The sequence below is a fragment of the Haliotis rufescens genome, unplaced genomic scaffold (assembly GCF_023055435.1).
Source record: "Haliotis rufescens isolate VD_foot unplaced genomic scaffold, xgHalRufe1.0.p SCAF_16, whole genome shotgun sequence".
Lineage (NCBI taxonomy): Eukaryota > Metazoa > Mollusca > Gastropoda > Lepetellida > Haliotidae > Haliotis > Haliotis rufescens.
This window is the reverse complement of record NW_025963846.1, coordinates 21,048,992-21,066,882: the sequence shown is the minus strand read 5'-3', so window position 1 is coordinate 21,066,882 and position 17,891 is coordinate 21,048,992. Positions and strand designations below refer to the sequence as shown.

The window sequence follows — 17,891 nt, the reverse complement described above, 5'->3', positions numbered from 1 at the left end:
TCATGTAATTGAGTAGGGCAAATTGGACAATGATTTAGTGTCTTTAAGTTTAACTCACAAGAACAAAAGCATAGTACAAACAATATAGCTTCAAAGCATTAGCGAGTCATGATATTTGTTTTTATCTTTCAAGAACCAGATCCCTAAATTATTCTCTTCAAGAGGGACCATCTGCATGCACAGGGCCCTTATCACTTCTCAAGGGCTCATATCCGCTGAAACTGTTGGCCGTATATTTAAGAATAATCTAAAATTTGACTTGTGAAGAATCATGTTTGAAATTCAGATTCTTCCACTGCACCTGTGTATCTACCTTAAAGATCATGGCAGGGAAAGAATTCGATGACAGACATTTTCGAAAAGAAAGTTAATAAAATGAACTCAAATTGCATGCTATCGTAATGAGACATAATGGACCAGCAATCCGGAACAGGTCCAGATGGAGGCAAGTATAGGGTGGTGCCAGCATTTCATGAAACTGCAATACATTTATCAGAAATACTGGCGGTATGATTCACCAGGACTTGGCTGTACTGGCACGATGGCCTATATCGTTGTCTATCTTATCTTAATGAGGTACAATACCTGAGGGTCCTGCTTCAGATTTGCCAAACACCTCACTGTGGAATGTGTGTACTCATTGAGCAGGAACTAATGGCTAGAGCATCTCTCCATATCAAGCATATGTAAAGTAAATACGCCTTCCTGCATCAACAAATCATTAATCGAGGGCTGAAAAAGGTTGCTACTTAATATTTGGACTTCAAAGGGTTTTGGACTGTGATGTCTATTGTTGAGATGACTTCAAAGGTTTGATTCATGGTGAATAGGAGTGACTACATAATAGTTGCTCATCTACATATTCATATAGGACTAACAGGATCGGGTGGTCATGCTCGCCGACTTGGTAGATGCATGTCATCATATCCCAACTGTGCACAAACAATGAACCTTTTTAAGGAATAGCAGGACAGCAGAACCTTGCTGGACACCTAAGGGAATCAAATGTCATCCAACAAATAAAATATAAAAATTCAAAAAGAATAGTTATTTATACGATAGGTCATAGTAAAATCCTAAATTCCTATCCCATGTCAGATGGTATTTTTCAGTTTCAAGATGCAGTGAAACTGTAAATCCTCAGTGCGCCAGGTACTTGGTCATCCTGTCTATGAAGAAGATGGCTTATAAACAAACCACAGACAAAAGCCCTTTTAAGTATTATGATATGTATTTGATGTTGAGCAAGGTATCATGATACGTATCAGATCTTACAGTTGGTGTATCGTCCCAGCCCTCGGTACTTGTCTATTTCAGCTATCTGCAAATCTTGTTCAGCCAATAGTCAAGACTATATCAAAACCGAGCCAAGTTATTTTGTCCAATCATATATGTTGGAGGTATGTTTGGGGTAAGACTGTGACCGTAAGGGTAATTTTCACTTGACCTAAGTCATTTATGTTCTTAGAGCTTGTAACCATTTTGTAAATCAAACACAGGACCTCAGCTCAACAAGCAAGTGCATGAACCACCAGGCTACCCGAACTGTCCCTTTTTTTAGTCAGAGGGGACTACAACATAAATATTCTGTATGGTAGCGGAAACTTTTGTCTGCCTATAGATCAACAGTGCTGAAGGAAGGTTTCAACAAAGCGATGAAGGGTTAATGATTTTAACACAACCCTCCAACATGGAATAAGGCACAAATGAACCTTTCGTAAGCTCTACCTGGTTGTGAAGCAATACATCCGATATGCTGAAGAGATTGACAGACTCTGGAACGAACAAAACAAGGAGATCCTGTACTGGGGAACAGCCGGGATCAGGTCTTGGATGTTCAGATACAGCTGGGGTGGGATACGAACAAAACAAGATGATCTACTGGGAACAGAGGGCAACAGGTTTGGGGTATACAGATATTGCTGGGTTGGGATACGAACAAAACAAGATGATCTGGGGAACAGAGGTGATCAGGTCTTGGGTGCACAGATACTGCTGACGTGGGTTGACAGGTCTGTTTGACAAATCTTGTTATCTCACACCTTTCCTTTGGTCCATCTAATGCTAAGACATTGATGCAGCAACTGTATTGCCTTACTTAACTGTGTCTAAGAGATTCACAACAGTCTTCATGAACAAGGACCAAGTGTGAATTAAACCATCATTATAATATCAATGACCATACAAAACATAACTATTGTCATTTTCCCTTCCTCCAGCTGACTGGTATGTTCTCCAATTAGATCCGTCATCAGTGGATCTGCCCTTCCATGGAACCTGGCCAAACTGGCAGAAACTAACTCTTCTGTGTCGACAGCATTATTAACTAACGAATGTCGTGCTGTAATTAGCGTAACATCCAACAAGTTGATCTGCTGTCTGCACACATCACCCAGTGCTGTCAATATGTATATAACCTTCTTTCTATAATGAGACTGGTGTTCCTATATGTAGGACAGGACCCACAGGACATGGGATAAGTAATGGCCATCAAATCCAAGATGGAACCATTACCAGCAGTTTATGTTGCAAGGACAAACATGCAAGATTACGGTTCCATGTCATAGAGTTGTCATGCATCTTATTCTATAGTTCTTACTCTATAGCTTGACTAATTATTTCAGGACAGTTTGAATGAAATCTTGTGAATAAGCAGTTGTCCTTTTATCGTGCCTCTTATTCTATAGTTTGACAATTTATAGCAATTATTTCAGAACAGTTTGAATGAATTCTTGTGAATAAACTGGTCCTTTTATCGTGCCTCTTATTCTATAGTTTGACTTTTGTGGCAATTATTTCAGAACAGTTTGAATAAACAGTGGTCCCTTTTGGATTTGAGTTGGTGACTGCAACATTATCTCACAATTTGTGTTAGTCTTTCATTTACTTTGTCTATATGTAAAGGTATCCCATTACTTAGGTTATTTTCATGGGATCTCTACATAAGCTTGTAAACACTCTGGGTGATATCCACAGAACTGAACCAATCACGTTATCCCCTTGTCTCTAGCTATCCACCGTTGAGGTTGAAGAAGATGCAGGAACTGTGTTCATTACTGCTTGTGACCACCAATGTAGCTATCAATACGGTATGTAGAAACGGAGTGTGACGGCAGCTATACTCAGCCCGCCTTGTGGGGTTGGCAGCACTGCCAAATACTTCAGCTTGCACTAGGGTATGTCATGTATTACCAGGACGTGATGTCACATCCTGCACTGGGGAATCAACAGTCCTCCAGGGAGGAAACATGCACCTTCTGAAGGATCACCTTGTCATCACCCTGATATTAAAAAGGAACGTTTCCATGAGTCCCTAAATTCAAATACCAGGTGACAAATATCATAGAAACAAGACCCCTTGAAAAAAATGGTTTCCAACATTTTTGTATATGCAAATTGTCCTGTCCTACCTATAGCAATCGCCACTCACACAATTTCCAAAAGTAAGTGTTGGTTGCCTGACGCTGCACAGCAGTAGTCCTATATGCAATGCTTCACTAAGTACGGTTCCCGGTTCGCCCCGATTATGTTTCTAGGTTTGTCAGCACCATACCCGTGCTCGTGGGTTTCACTGAAGTGGTAAACGTCTGAGACCTGCATCACTTCGGGCTTTCCTCCCACATTAAGCGATATAACTGGAATACTGTTAAAAGCGGCGTTAAACCCAACTCACTCACTCACTCACTCACTCACTCACTCACTTAAAAGTGGTGTGTAAGCCATTTTTTTCATATAGTTAAATACCTGGCACACTGACAATTTAGAGTTGGCAGTGTCAAGTATGATGCACTTGATGAAAATATTTATTTTTTCACTACTTATAAATTTTCACTACATATTAGTGTTCGATGTAATAGCCAATAAAGTAAACATTTAAGGTATGAATCGATATTTTTAACTTAGTGTGTGACAGTGATCGATACTTGTATCGAGAAGTAAAATATTGGGTGTATCGTCCCACCACTAATACGTACATACTTTTAAAGTTACATACAGACACACGGACATCTTCCTTTTACAGCCACTAATTTCTACTTCCATAATCACAAACAAAAACTCTCTGTCCAATCAAACATATATCTGTGCACAGTCATGCATCTTTCCAATGAACAGCAATCAATTTCTCCATCTGTTGTAAGGGGCGGTCGGGTAGCCTAGTGGTTAAAGCGTTCGCTCGTCACGCCGAAGACCCGGGTTCGATTCCCGTCATGGGTACAATGTGTGAAGCCCATTTCTGGTGTCCCCCGCCGTGATATTGCTGGAATATTGCTAAAAGCGGCGTAAAACCATACTCACTCACTCACTCCATCTGTTGTAGCAAAAAGGATATGATTTCTATGCACAAATGCACTCTTCTGTGCCCAGTTTTAATCTAATAAAACCATACACACAGGCTTCCACAAGACAAGTGTAGTCTAAAAACAACAAGTTACAGAAAGAAATCACTCCACTAAGCTAATGATTCATAAAAACAGTCGGCATTTTCTGAAAATCAAAGACCCATCAGCCTTGCAACAACAATCTGCAGTACATGACATGTTGATTTTGTGTTAAAGAACAAAGACCCTTAAGCCAAAGAGGCTTCATGATGACTCTGTCAATAGTGTTGCATGTGTATCCATGATATATCCAGGTCTTGCTGCAGTGATCAATAAGCACCTCACGGGCAGCCATCAGTAAGCGACCTCCATCCTGCAGGGAGCTGTATTCACAACAACTGTATCAAGTTGGACATACAGTTTTAAGTAAGTTTGGTATCCACAGGTGGCTGTGAAACAAAGGAATTGAACAAACAACTGTAGAATTGAACTCCATCAGTGGGGTACATTATAGAATGTAGTGGAGTCAGCGTTTAGGTGGTAACCATAACATTTTGGGGGCACAACACTGGCTTCAATACACTGTAAGCCAGACAAATTTCCATGACTTTCCAATGCATTTAACCAGTTTCCATAATATTATGTCAATGAAAATCAAAACAGCTGATGGTTGAGTTGTATTTGTTTTGCTTTCTCTAATATATCACCAGAAGAAAGTTACTAGTATTTAAATGTTATTTTTCCATGACTATATTTTCTTGACTTAATAACTATCACATTTTCCCAAAATATTCCGGGCCTTGTAAACTAAAACTAAAACCACATGCCTTTTCCATGATTTCATGACCCAGAATGAACCCTGACAACAGAAGTATTTTATTTCAGATAAGGAAATTAAGTTATCTGTAGTTTTGACTGTGCTAAATTGAATTTGGAACCAAACACACAGAGGTTTCAAGTAACAGTAACAATCTTTGACTGGTCAATGCAGCTGACATGTTCAATTGGTATTAAGCCTACTTTAGAAAATAAGTCATAAGTAAGTTCATTTTGGATGCGATGTTATACTTAGCAGGTGAGATGAATATGCTTTAAGGGTGACATAAAAGTTAGGTTTTAGAAGACTGTTTTGATTGTTGCATGATTGACGATGCTGGCACAGTTTCAACACTTGATGATGATCAAACAGCTCACAGAACTTTATGTGTAAGGCTGCCTTAGTCTGTGACCTCAGTCACTAAATCACATTTGCAGTTTCAAACCTGAGAGGGCACATGTGGTTCACTGGTTTAAGGCCCCACAATTTGCCGTGCAGAGTTGTGTCCCTTAGCCTTTCTAGGATTCTCTTAATGTGTTTGAATCCCAAATTTTCATTGATTATGATGTCTGGTCTTTCAGCGCCATATCTGTACTCATGGGTTACTCTAAATTCCAACACCCCAAACTGACGTGTGGTGATATAACGGAAATACTGTTCAGGGCAGCTTTTACCCCAACTCACTCACTCTATACCAACATCTGTACAGGTTTGTTTGTTTGTTGTTTGACGCCACACTCAGCAATATTCCAGCTATATGACGGTATAAATATTCAAGTCTGGACCAGACAATCCATTGATTGACATCATGAGCATCAATCCACATAATTTGGATACGATGACATGCATCATTAAACAAGTCAGCGAGCCTGACCACCGATCCCATTATTTGCCTCTTGCGACAAACATAGTCGTCTCTTACGGCAAGCACGAGTTACTGAAGACCTATTCTACCCCGGATCTTTACAAGTCTCTGAACAAGTACAACTGGCACTGTGCCAAATCTTCTTCAGAAAAAAACTTACAATATTTTTTTTTAAATGATATTAAAACCACAAATGAGATTTAACCTGACACTTTTATGTCTGAAACTTAATTTTAAAAAACATCCTTAACATTAAATAACCCAATCTAATTTATGAAGTAGGGCATCATTACCTTGCATCAATTAGGTTGATCATATCATGTGTGCAGCAGGATGCAAAGGGAAATAGCATTCTCTTTAGTCTTATGTTATTCTAATTATTTACTCTGAACTTGCTCCACATGTTCGGTAATCACTACCTTTCGGAGACAGCTTAATCAATTTCCTGTGCATCTTCAAATAGTTTCAGCCACAAGTCAGCAGTGTTCAGACCATACTGATTTCAAAATTACATTCCCATTAACTGAAGTTACCTACCTTCCTAATCAGAAGATAGGATTTCATTTCTGATGTAGATTTAATTTGTTTAGGTTTTTGTAAATTACAGAAATAGAAACAGATGTTCCTTTGATGAAGTTTACATGTTTCTAAAATTGAAATAGAAGATGTAATGAATAGAAAATGAGTAATTAAAAAAAATATTTAATTGTTTTGCAACCATTTCTCAGGAAAAGACACGCTGACCTTGACTACCACTTAGTCTTTATAAACATTTCTTTAAAATAATTCTAATTTATGTGTTTCAAAAGTACCTTTCTGCCTCTGTTGTTTTCAAAAGTGGAATCATGGAAACCAGACTTGTTTGACCTGGACTTGCCTAGTCTTGTAGTAAAAGTGATTTAAAAACCATAAAATTCTAGTCATGGCACAAGACTAACCATGACCTAAATCCTACAATTTGGTGATATATTCAGACTTGTGAAGGTAACATTACGTCACTGTGACAAGATACTGCTGACCCTTGAAACCTTTTGGTAGTCCCAGACTAGCAGACTAGCAGCCATGTCAAACCTTGTCAAAACTGTACTGTGCGACCTACTCATGACATACATCAGAAGCTATGGACGCAACCCTCTTGTAAAGCCAACACAACAGTAAAAGAAATTTCAGCCATGTCAGGTGACCGTGATGTGGCTGAAATCTTTTCCAGTCTGAACACAGACCTGTAGACAATGATTAAATCCATGACCCTGACTGCAAGTACTTTAGCTACAACGATCCTGCCCTTGTATCACTTGAAAAACACCAAAACAGTTATGATCACATACCCCATTACATACTTTAATGTTTTGTTTCATTTGTTCACTCTTTTCTTCAACTTTTGAGTCTACTAGCCGAACATAGCTCTTAACATCATATTCAGTTGTTGTTTGAGTTTAAATATTGCGTGGATCGATGCTCATGATGTCAATCACTAGATTGTCTGGTCCAGACTCGATTATTTACAGACCTCCATCATACAGCTGGAATATTGCTGAGTGCAGCGATAAACAACAAACAGCAACAGCAAGCAACTGTTAAGACTGTTATTAGCTGATATTACTTATTATTATAGACCCTTGAAGATTCAGGGTAGAATAGGTCTTCAGCGACCCATGCTTGCCGTAAAAGGTGACTATGCTTGTCGTAAGAGGCGACTAATGGGATCGAGTGGTCAAGTTGGCTGACGGGGTTGATGCATGTCATCGTATCCCAATTGTGTGGATCGATGCTCATGATGTCAATCACAGGATTGTCTGGTCCAGACTCAATTATTTACAGACCGCCATCATATAGCTGGAAAATTGCTGAGTGCGATGTTAAATAACAAATAAATAAACAAACAAACTTATTATCAGACTGAAGAGAATTTTACAAGACACGGTTCCAGACTAGTGGTTGCAGATTGTTGTGTTGGTTGTTCATGTGGTGATGTCCCAGTGGATTACGTCCCCAACGCCTCAAGGTTGTTGTAAGAGACAACAAAGTGTGACCTGCCTGAAATTTTCTCATCATTCTCAAACAACCTGGAAACTTTGCTCAAGGCATCAATTGCAGCAGTGACCCCATCCACCACAGCCTCACTCACTCACTCACTCACTCACTCACTCACTCACTCACTCACACACTCACTCTACCTATCTGGTCCTGTTTAGTATAGAGACCTCATCTACCACCCCGGGCACTTGATTAAAAAAACAAAAATAAAAAAAACCAGATGCCCTGTTCTTTGCTCTAGACCCGTGAAGATTCAAGGGTAGAAAAGGTCTTCAGCAACCCATGCTTGCCATAAAAGGTCACTATGCTTGTCGTAAAAGGCGACTAACCGGATCAGGCGGTCAGGCTCGCTGACTTGGTTGATGCATGTCATAAATCCCAATTGCGTGGAGCGATGCTCATGATATCAATCACTGGATTGTCTGGTTCACACTCGATTATTTACAGACTGCCGTCATATAGCTGGAATATTGCTGAGTGCAGCATTAAACAACAAACCAACCAACCAATCTTTGCTCTAGCATGTTTGTCTTGTTTTCCAAGAACATCCTGCAATGTTGCCATAAGCTAACCATCAACATCAGGGTGGAATATCATCACCAAAATTGCAAAGTTGTAGCCAATTTTATGCTATGGGTTTCAGGTTCACAGAAAATGTAGATTTTGCTCACCTCAATTTACCTCTTTCCCTTCTATCAGCAGGAGCTTTCTATTAGCCAGTATAAATTTCAGATTAGCCTATAGCGAGAGTAAACCAATCTTTGTTTCCACAACCTATGGGAAATGCTAAGCAGCTGCCACCAAACTTTCCCCTGGGTCAAAAGCCACTCAACTCACCCCTCCATCATGCATGTGGCACTTTCCTAACACAGCATGGGACAACCCATTTTGAAAATTTAGGGAGGCAACGTTGGAAAGAACTGGTGGCGGAAATTTTGTTTTGCATAAGTGGCATACAGCAAGGGCTTGTCTCTGGGTACATGCATGGAAATTGGCTGTTATTGTCTGTCAGACCTGACCTGTAGGCCACACATGCTTGATAAACATAAACATATGAAACTGTGTTTCATATCGAATACTTAATGTCAGTGATGATTCCATATCTGCATGGGATTGTGAAATTGTGTTTGTTTGGCTGTGATGACAAATATCTAGACAGTGATGATGACCAAATATATTGACAGTGATGATGACCAAATATCTAGACAGTGATGATGACCAAATATATTGACAGTGATGATGACCAAATATCTAGACAGTGATGATGACCAAATATCTAGACAGTGATGACCAAATATCTTGACAGTGATGATGACCAAATATCTAGACAATGATGATGACCAAATATCCTGACAGTGATGATGACCAAATATCTTGACAGTGATGATGACTAAATACTTGGACAATGATGATGACCAAATATCTTGACAGTGATGATGACCAAATATATTGACAGTGATGATGACCAAATATATTGACAGTGATGACCAAATATCTTGACAGTGATGATGACCAAATATCTTGACAGTGATGATGACCAAATATATTGACAGTGATGATGACCCAATATCTTGACAGTGATGATGACCAAATACCTAGACAGTGATGATGACCCAATATCTTGACAGTGATGATGACCAAATACCTAGACAGTGATGATGACCAAATATCTTGACAGTGATGATGACCAAATACCTAGACAGTGATGATGACCAAATATCTTGACAGTGATGACGACCAAATATCTAGACAGTGATGATGACCAAATATATTGACAGTGATGATGACCAAATATATTTACTGTGATGATGACCAAATATCTTGACAGTGATGATGACCAAATATATTGACAGTGATGATGACCAAATACCTAGACAGTGATGATGACCAAATATGCCAGTAGAACTTTATGATCACCACAATGTCAGTAAAAATGATGAAATATCGCAATAATTATGACATTTATAAATTTCTGTTTTTGTTTTTTTGTTTGAAACATGTTTAAACAAATATTCATGCAACTGTATATCTTCCTAATATTATCAATTCTTGTTGCTCCTTTTGAACTAACTGATACTGAAACATGTTTCAAAACGTTCCGACAGTTTTCAGATCTTCCTGTCCTACTTGTGTCATGGTTGTTGATGCATGTTGCCCTTTAGAAACTCACTGATACTGAAACATGTTTAAAAACAGGTTCCAACCGTCTTCAGATTTTTCTTGCAGTTCACATAACTATCCATTCTTGTTTCAAGGCCCCAACAGGAACTTACTAATACTCAAACATGTTTCAAACATGTTCCTTAGATGTCTAGCTATTTTTGACACATGTTTTGTTGACAGAAAGATGCTGTTATTGATGATGACATAGCAATCTTTGCCAGAAAAGCTTGTACAGAGGTGCTTCTTAGGAATGCCTTGAGCAGTTTCTGTTGAGATCATATCACTCTGCTTCACCAGTTCATTTGTTTCTGCTTTGCCACTGTCACTGATATGTTCAGCTCATGAACAAAATACAGTCGATTGCATCAGTTGGGCAGTAAAATTTGGTTAAGTTTGAAGTAATCTGTAACTTATCATTGAAGATCTTTGAACACCATCCCTCTTGCTGGTGCTGTGGTGGAAATATTCAGCCCAAATATACTCTGCTCACTGCTTTTATAAGATTTTTATCAAATCAATGTTAAAATGAAGAATTGTGTCAATAGTGAGATGATCTAAGTATCTGATGAAGGTTTGCCTCTATATAGACATTATTGTGGACCTCTATCAAGAATGCATATAGGTCAAGGGAGTTGTATTTTCTTTCAGAGTTTATAGGGATTGAATACTACAGTTCAGCTCAATTAGCAAAAGTAAAAGATGACAGTCAGTAAATGAATTCATGTTTTACCAACCAGACTTGCATCAAATTGTTTGTTGTTTAACACTACACTCAGCAATACTCCAGCTATATGACAGTGGTCTGTAAATAATCGAGTCTGGACCAGACAATCCAGGGATTGACATAATGAGCATCGATCTATGCAATTGGGATATGATGACATGCATCAACCAAGTCAGCAAGCTACGTATGAATGATAAAGATTTATTTGATGTTAGGTATTGTTAGAAAGCTCTGAACATCCATAATATGTAGGTGTAACATGCTGTTTTATTGGATAGAAATTGGTTTCTAATCTACTGTAAGTATCACGATTGGTCAAATTCAAGCATGTGATCCAATCAAATTACAGCAATGGATACCGTCCTTAAATTCAAATTAGGTAAAAGACTTTCATTAAATAGCAATATTCTTAATGTGTTAAGCAGGAAATAGCAACCTATGTTTTAAATATGGAATTTTGTGGTAACCGGGTAACTGAAACCAAGCAGAATTTTTTAATACGCCTTCGATTATTTCATGATTATATGCAGAATGATCTCAAGTCTCCACATCAGAATAAATGTGTCTATATTTGAGACTATATATATATTTATATTATTGCATGAAACCACAAAGAAATGGGTTTATAATTGATGCTTATTTACGTTATTGCATTGCTCAAAGACAAAATGTGTTTATATTTGAAGCTCATGTGCAAGATGATTGCATGGCTCCTCAATGCATTAATGTGCTTAATATGCCACTTCGATTGGTTTTTTTCCAATTCCCTATTTTTTAATCCCTTTCTCCTCCTCCAACCTGTCTCCCCTTGCCTAACCCAGCGCAATGTGAAGCCGAGAGACAGACAGGTTAAGTAGCTCTCCTTGTGAAGGAGGACCTAAGGAAATATACAATACGGTCTGTCATTTCTCTGACAACTAACACATCAAAGGGCCAGCATCTCAAATAATGCAGACACCACCTGTTGGAGACTACACTCAAATATTGGATATATAAACCTTAGGTGTTCTGTTCTGTGATGCCATTCCCACCATGGCGGTTGTTGGTCTCAGTGAACAGTTTCTGAAAATAACTCTAATTATGCCTCTTGGAAATGATTCCTGTTTCTGTGTGAATGTGAAGTCTTCACTCTTGACAGATTGGGAAGGTGGTGTGTGTTCACTGGCCGCATTTGTTTTGTTTCTTGCTGACTCGGTACTTGTTGAAAACAGTTGGCAAACATATTGTTTTTGTCTGGGGTGTAACGTCATACTTGGAAGCACCACCTATTCACCTGACGAGACTTCTGACATACTGAGTTCACTTCAGTATTCCATTAATGAAGGTTGTTATGTAATTTTAATTTTATTATGATTGAAAATAAATTTTATCATTTAGTGGTAAGTCACTAATATTGATAAATCAATCTTATAGATATGCAAATAAGGTCACCTGACAGGAACTACTTTCAGTAAGTGATATACATCTAGCTGTTAAAGATTCTTTGTATTACACAAGACAATGTATAAGTTTAGAAAATGGTACTTATTACAACATCCAAAGACCCGTGAAGATCCGGGGTAGAATAGGTCTTCAGCAATCCATGCTTGCCGATAAAGGTGACTATGGTTGTCGTAAGAGGTCACTCACGGCATCGGCAGGTCAGGCTCGCTGACTTGCTTGATGCATGTATCCGTATCCCAATTGCGTCGATCAATGCTAATGATGTCACTGGATTGTCTGGTCCAAACTGGATTATTTACAGACCGCCATCATATAGCTGGAATATTGCTGAGTGCGGCGTTAAACAACAACCAAACAAACAACAACATCCAAAACTTGAGTGGAACTGGTCATCAACTCTTGAGGCATAGTCCCCTTCAACACTTCTGATTCATAAAAGGTTTACACCACTACCCCTCAGGTAGCAGAGACAGTACATGCCTCTCCGACCTGAAGAACACAGTTTAGCCGTCCTTCTTTAAACATCTGGATCATAATATGTTTACACCACTGCCACAGACCTGTGAAGATGCAGGTAGAGAATAGGTCTTCAGCAACCCATGCTTGCCTTAACTGGTGACTATGCTTGTCGTAAGAGGTAACTTATGGGATCAGGTGGTCAGGCTCGCTGACTTTGTTGATGCATGTCATCGTATCCTAATTGTGTAGATGGATGCTCATGATGTCAATCACTTGATTGTCTGGTCCAGCCTTGATTATTTACAGCCCGCCGTCATTCATCTTAAATATTGCTGAGTGCGGCGTTAAACAACAAACAAACAACCTCTGCCACAGATAGTTGAGACAGGTACTCTCCAACATGGGAAAAACAAGGTTGCACAGTCCCCCTTAACCCTCTGCATCTCAAGTTCACAGTACTGCCACTGGTAGTTGAGAGAGGTACTCTCTGTAGAGGGGAATGTCCGAGTAACTCACCACATTCTCTTTGGGAAAGTATTAGAAACATAAACCAGAACTCTTTGTAGACTTTGTTTATACTGGATGACTTGCCCTTGCATGATGCACGAGACATGCTGCTGTTGCACGTACACCAAACTGTGTCGCGAGCTGATATTTACATTGCATGGTACACAGCTCTTTGTATGTTTGAGAGGTCTTAAACTAGTATTGTATCACTTGCACACTGTTAATACATGCTGACAGGGATATACTGAGACCAGAACAAGGATACATATGTTTACCTGATTTATTTTCTCGTCACAGGTTTATTAGACTTAACATCTAGTCTCTGAAATGAACATATCGTACATAAAAAAACAGTTGTTCAGTTATCTTAATAAAAATATAATAAAAAGGAGCCCAGTGACTCTCTTCATTCCTGATACTGCAGTGATCTAGACTTGCCAAACATTATAGACTTGCATGGGCTGTATTTGATATATATTTGTATCAGGGTCTGTAAGACAGACTACAGGTTTATCTAATTTCTTTCAATTTGAACATTGTTACAGGTAACCTTTTGTACCACAACATTATATATATATACATGTATTATTTTTTAGCTTTTAAGGATTATGCTAATTTATGAAAATATTTAATAGTTAATTTCACACCATACCGTCATAGCCGAGGTTGACAATTAGACGTCCTCAAATCAAATGATGTGGGTTCGAACCCTGCTGGCGACACATATTTTCCAACAACATTTGGAATTATTCCCTTGTACAAAATATGAAAAATAATTCAGTTTGTTTCAAGGGTAAATTAATTGAAATGTTGGTTAAGATAATGTATGGTTGACAAACAACTCTTCATTGCTGGAAAATAATGAGCGTTTGAACAATAGAATGACTTCACAGGTGTGTTTTAATTTCATAGCCACAACCTGTTGATGTTCTTCTTCAGCCACCTTGGTCTTTCTTTATTGTGACTACTATGAACCTTGGCACCGGTGGTGTTGGATGTGCTCACCATTGGCGCCAACGGTGGTGAATGTGTTGGGCACCTGCTTCAAACTTGGCTTGGGTAGGGTTACAGCATACTAACCTTATATGCTTGTATGGGAAAGCTCAAGGTCTGTTATCTGTGGGATTTGAATTTGCACCAAATGGGTAAACATGGGCAACATTGTCACTGAATTTACAGAATTTGAGACTGAAATCACTGATGAAGAGGCTGTGACTTTTGCCACTGGTCTGAAGCCCATGTCTACTAAGAATCTCAATCTAGTAAGCTTAGCTACTATTAATATTAATAGTCCATAAAAAAAAGACATCAAATTCAGTCAAATTCAGTATGGTAGCTTCATAAGCTATTTGGGGATGTGGTTGGGTAGCCTTGTGGTTAAAGTGTTCGCTTGTCAATATTGCTGGAATATTTCTAAAAGCTAAGAGTGTTCAGGATGATGATAAGTGTCAGTTCCGACAGAATGTACCTTTAGACATAGTTACTCTTTCCACAGCCATTTCAGAAAACTGAAGGTTTTTTTGGAGTTCATGTTGGTGCTGTAATCTTGGCAACAAGAATGTCTTGCAACCTTCATGTTTCACCATATTAATTTAGTTTCTTTGATAGTGTTGGCATATGAGTCTATTAAAAATAACCTGAAAAACATTGTGTACTACTGAAGTTCGTCAGGTTTATGCACCAACAGGAAAAACATGCTTATGTTACGTTTTTATAGATTACCTATTTAAATCTTTTGAAATCTTTAAGTTATTTATGATGTGTCTTTTCTCAACATCCACGGTCAGTTGGGTATCCTAGTGGTTAAAGCGACCTTGCTCATCAGGCCTAAGGCCCAGGTTCGATTCCCCACATGAGTACAATGTGTGAGGCCCATCTTCTGGTGTCCCCTATCATGATGTTGCTGGGATATTGGTAATAAATGCAGTGTTAAACCATACTCACTCACTCTCAACATCCACACCATATAAAACCTACAATGTTCATAACAACAGTATATATGTAGCTATATATCTCCCAATGCAACAAGATGATTCTACAGTGTTCATAACAACAGCGTGTATATGTAGCTATATATCTCCCAATGCAACAAGATGGTTCTACAATGGTCAAAGTCAAGCATTATCAACACCTGTGTACAAATATCCAGACAACAAAAAATACTCTCGCTTTTTCAAAATGACCCATGAGACTGGATTATAGGAAGCAGTGAGATGCCAGGTGGAACGAGTTTCGTACTGCACTATGCTATGAGGTGCTCCGATTTGACGTAGTCAGACCTGACCTGGCATTTTGCACAAGGTAGCGGTGTGATGCACGCATGTCCCATGTGGGAGGCTGCAGCCGATGTATAATCCAACCAAGACTGTGGTCGTGAGGGATGCCAATTTTTGTACTCCAAGACACTGTATCAGAGCCTGCTGGTGGTAACAATGTGTTGTACTGGGTTAGAGTTGGATGAAGGGAGCTTGCATTTAGTGTGGTATCACTTTCTACCTGTGTTGGGTTGAGGTACACATTGGGAATGAGAGAATTGAATAGGAAGAACCTAGTGGTCAGGTCAGCAGTAGAAACTAACAGTTTTACTCAACTAGTCCTTATTTGATAACATAAAAAAAACCACTTAGAAATGGCAAATTTCTACTGGTCCTTATGATACCTTAACTTTTGAGAGGTTTGGCAACATGAGGTGAAATGGGGTATAACGTCGCGTCAAAGATTATCGCACTTATATAGCCTCTGTGTGTGTGTGCGTGTGCGTGCGTGTGCGTGTGTGTCCGTGTGTGTGTGTGTGTGTATGCGTGTGCTTGTGCATGCGGACTGATGCTCATTTATAGTTCTAGCCCACCAAGATACCATGCCTCAGTTTACCATGAATACCCCACTCAAACACAGTATACTGACTCCGCGCCGACCAGTGCTTGTTTAAGCCCCTTAATGCCAAACGCCAGACAGGATAACAACAAGTACCATCTTTTAACGTCTTTTGGTATGACGCGGCCGGGGATCGAACTCTCTGTGCTGACACTCTACCACTAGACCACAGAGGCCGTCAGTTTTTCAAGGACTAAGTCACTATCCAGGACTTATAAGTGCCAATTTCTATTGCCGCAGGTGCTTTGGTTAATATACTTCTTAACTTTTGATAGGGATAATCGTAATGTCAGATATTTAAATACACACTTGAAATGTTCTGAGTTTCAGTTTCGTGTGTCATCATCCGGGGAAAGATTAAAAATATCTCTTATCCAAAGTGGTGTAGTATATATTTTATAAGAGAAGAATAGTTACCCTGATAACATTGTTAACTGAATAATTAGGTAAATTTTCTCCATCTTGTTTTATCTGTGAGGTTCAGGTACTGAAAACCAATACTTTCAATTCTTTGAGCGAGATAGCAAACTGGACAAAAGCTGTTCCTGATGCCACCATTATTAGTCATTAGAATAAATCACTCTGTTGCACATTGATTTTAAAGTCGTTGCCTAGCAATCTTTTTTAATCATTTTACTGTAATGACACTAAGTGTTCATGAAATGGGTCAGAATGTCCTGCCCTATTGGTGACATCTCTTGAAATGAAGGTCAAGGTCATGGAACTGCTGGCCCAGAAATTATCCTGCGAGGAACTAGCTCTCCTACGTAGACTGAGCATGATGACAGTGTCGACATTGTATATATGTAACCATGATAAGGAGCAATGTTTAAAAAGTACATTCATTTTGAAAATTCCAAAATAGGGTTTTAAAGTAAAAGTAAATTACATTCTTATCCTCGTCTGACCTTATCTATCCCATTCATTCATTCATTCATTCACTCACTCACTCGCACCCTCAATTTTTCCTTATATTATACTGTAGATGACTCACTCCACTCACTCACTCACTCCATTGCTGATATTTCACTAGCTGACGATCACTGACACCATTGCTGATATTTTATGGTGGTCACTGACAACCACTCACTCACTCACTCATTTGCTGATATTTCACTGTGATCGCTGATGATCACTCAGTCACTCCATTGCTGATATTTCACTGTAGCTGACGATCACTCACTCCTTTGTTGATATTTTTCTCAAGCTCGATGATCCATTACCAGTATGAGGAGGTGAAGAGAGCATAGAACGCTTGATCTTCTCTCCAACAAGTTGCAGAGCCTCTCCAGATTACAGGCTAATAACTAGCAGTGGCCACATATGATATTTATCTCTACACACCGCCTTATTCCATCTCTGTCAGCATCCATAATTCTGTATTACGTCTGTGAGCGAGCAGTACACGTGCCGAGCAGATCAGTTAGTCACGCAGGGCAGTGGGCTACACAGCACACCTGTCTATTGTTAGGGGTTCTGTCTCCCAGAACATTGCACTCTCTGTACTGCCCTACACTGTCTGGGGGTATCCATTCCATGTAGACTACCTGAGTCAGGGGTGTTTCTGTGAAGAAAATGAATATTGTGATATTTGATTTATGTATTGCAGTATGTTGTCAATTCAAAACTCTCAAAATGAACTGTTGACAAGTTGGATTTGACCTATAGGGTGTACCCCTGCTG

General features: G+C 39.1%; 1 protein-coding gene across 1 annotated transcript in view; it reads left to right on the top strand.

Annotated features, from left to right (window-relative positions):
- Positions 1 to 17,891, top strand: part of LOC124122166 (mRNA-decapping enzyme 1B-like) — a 169,429-nt gene that overhangs the window by 91,095 nt on the left and 60,443 nt on the right. The gene's annotated exons all lie outside the window — the stretch shown is intronic.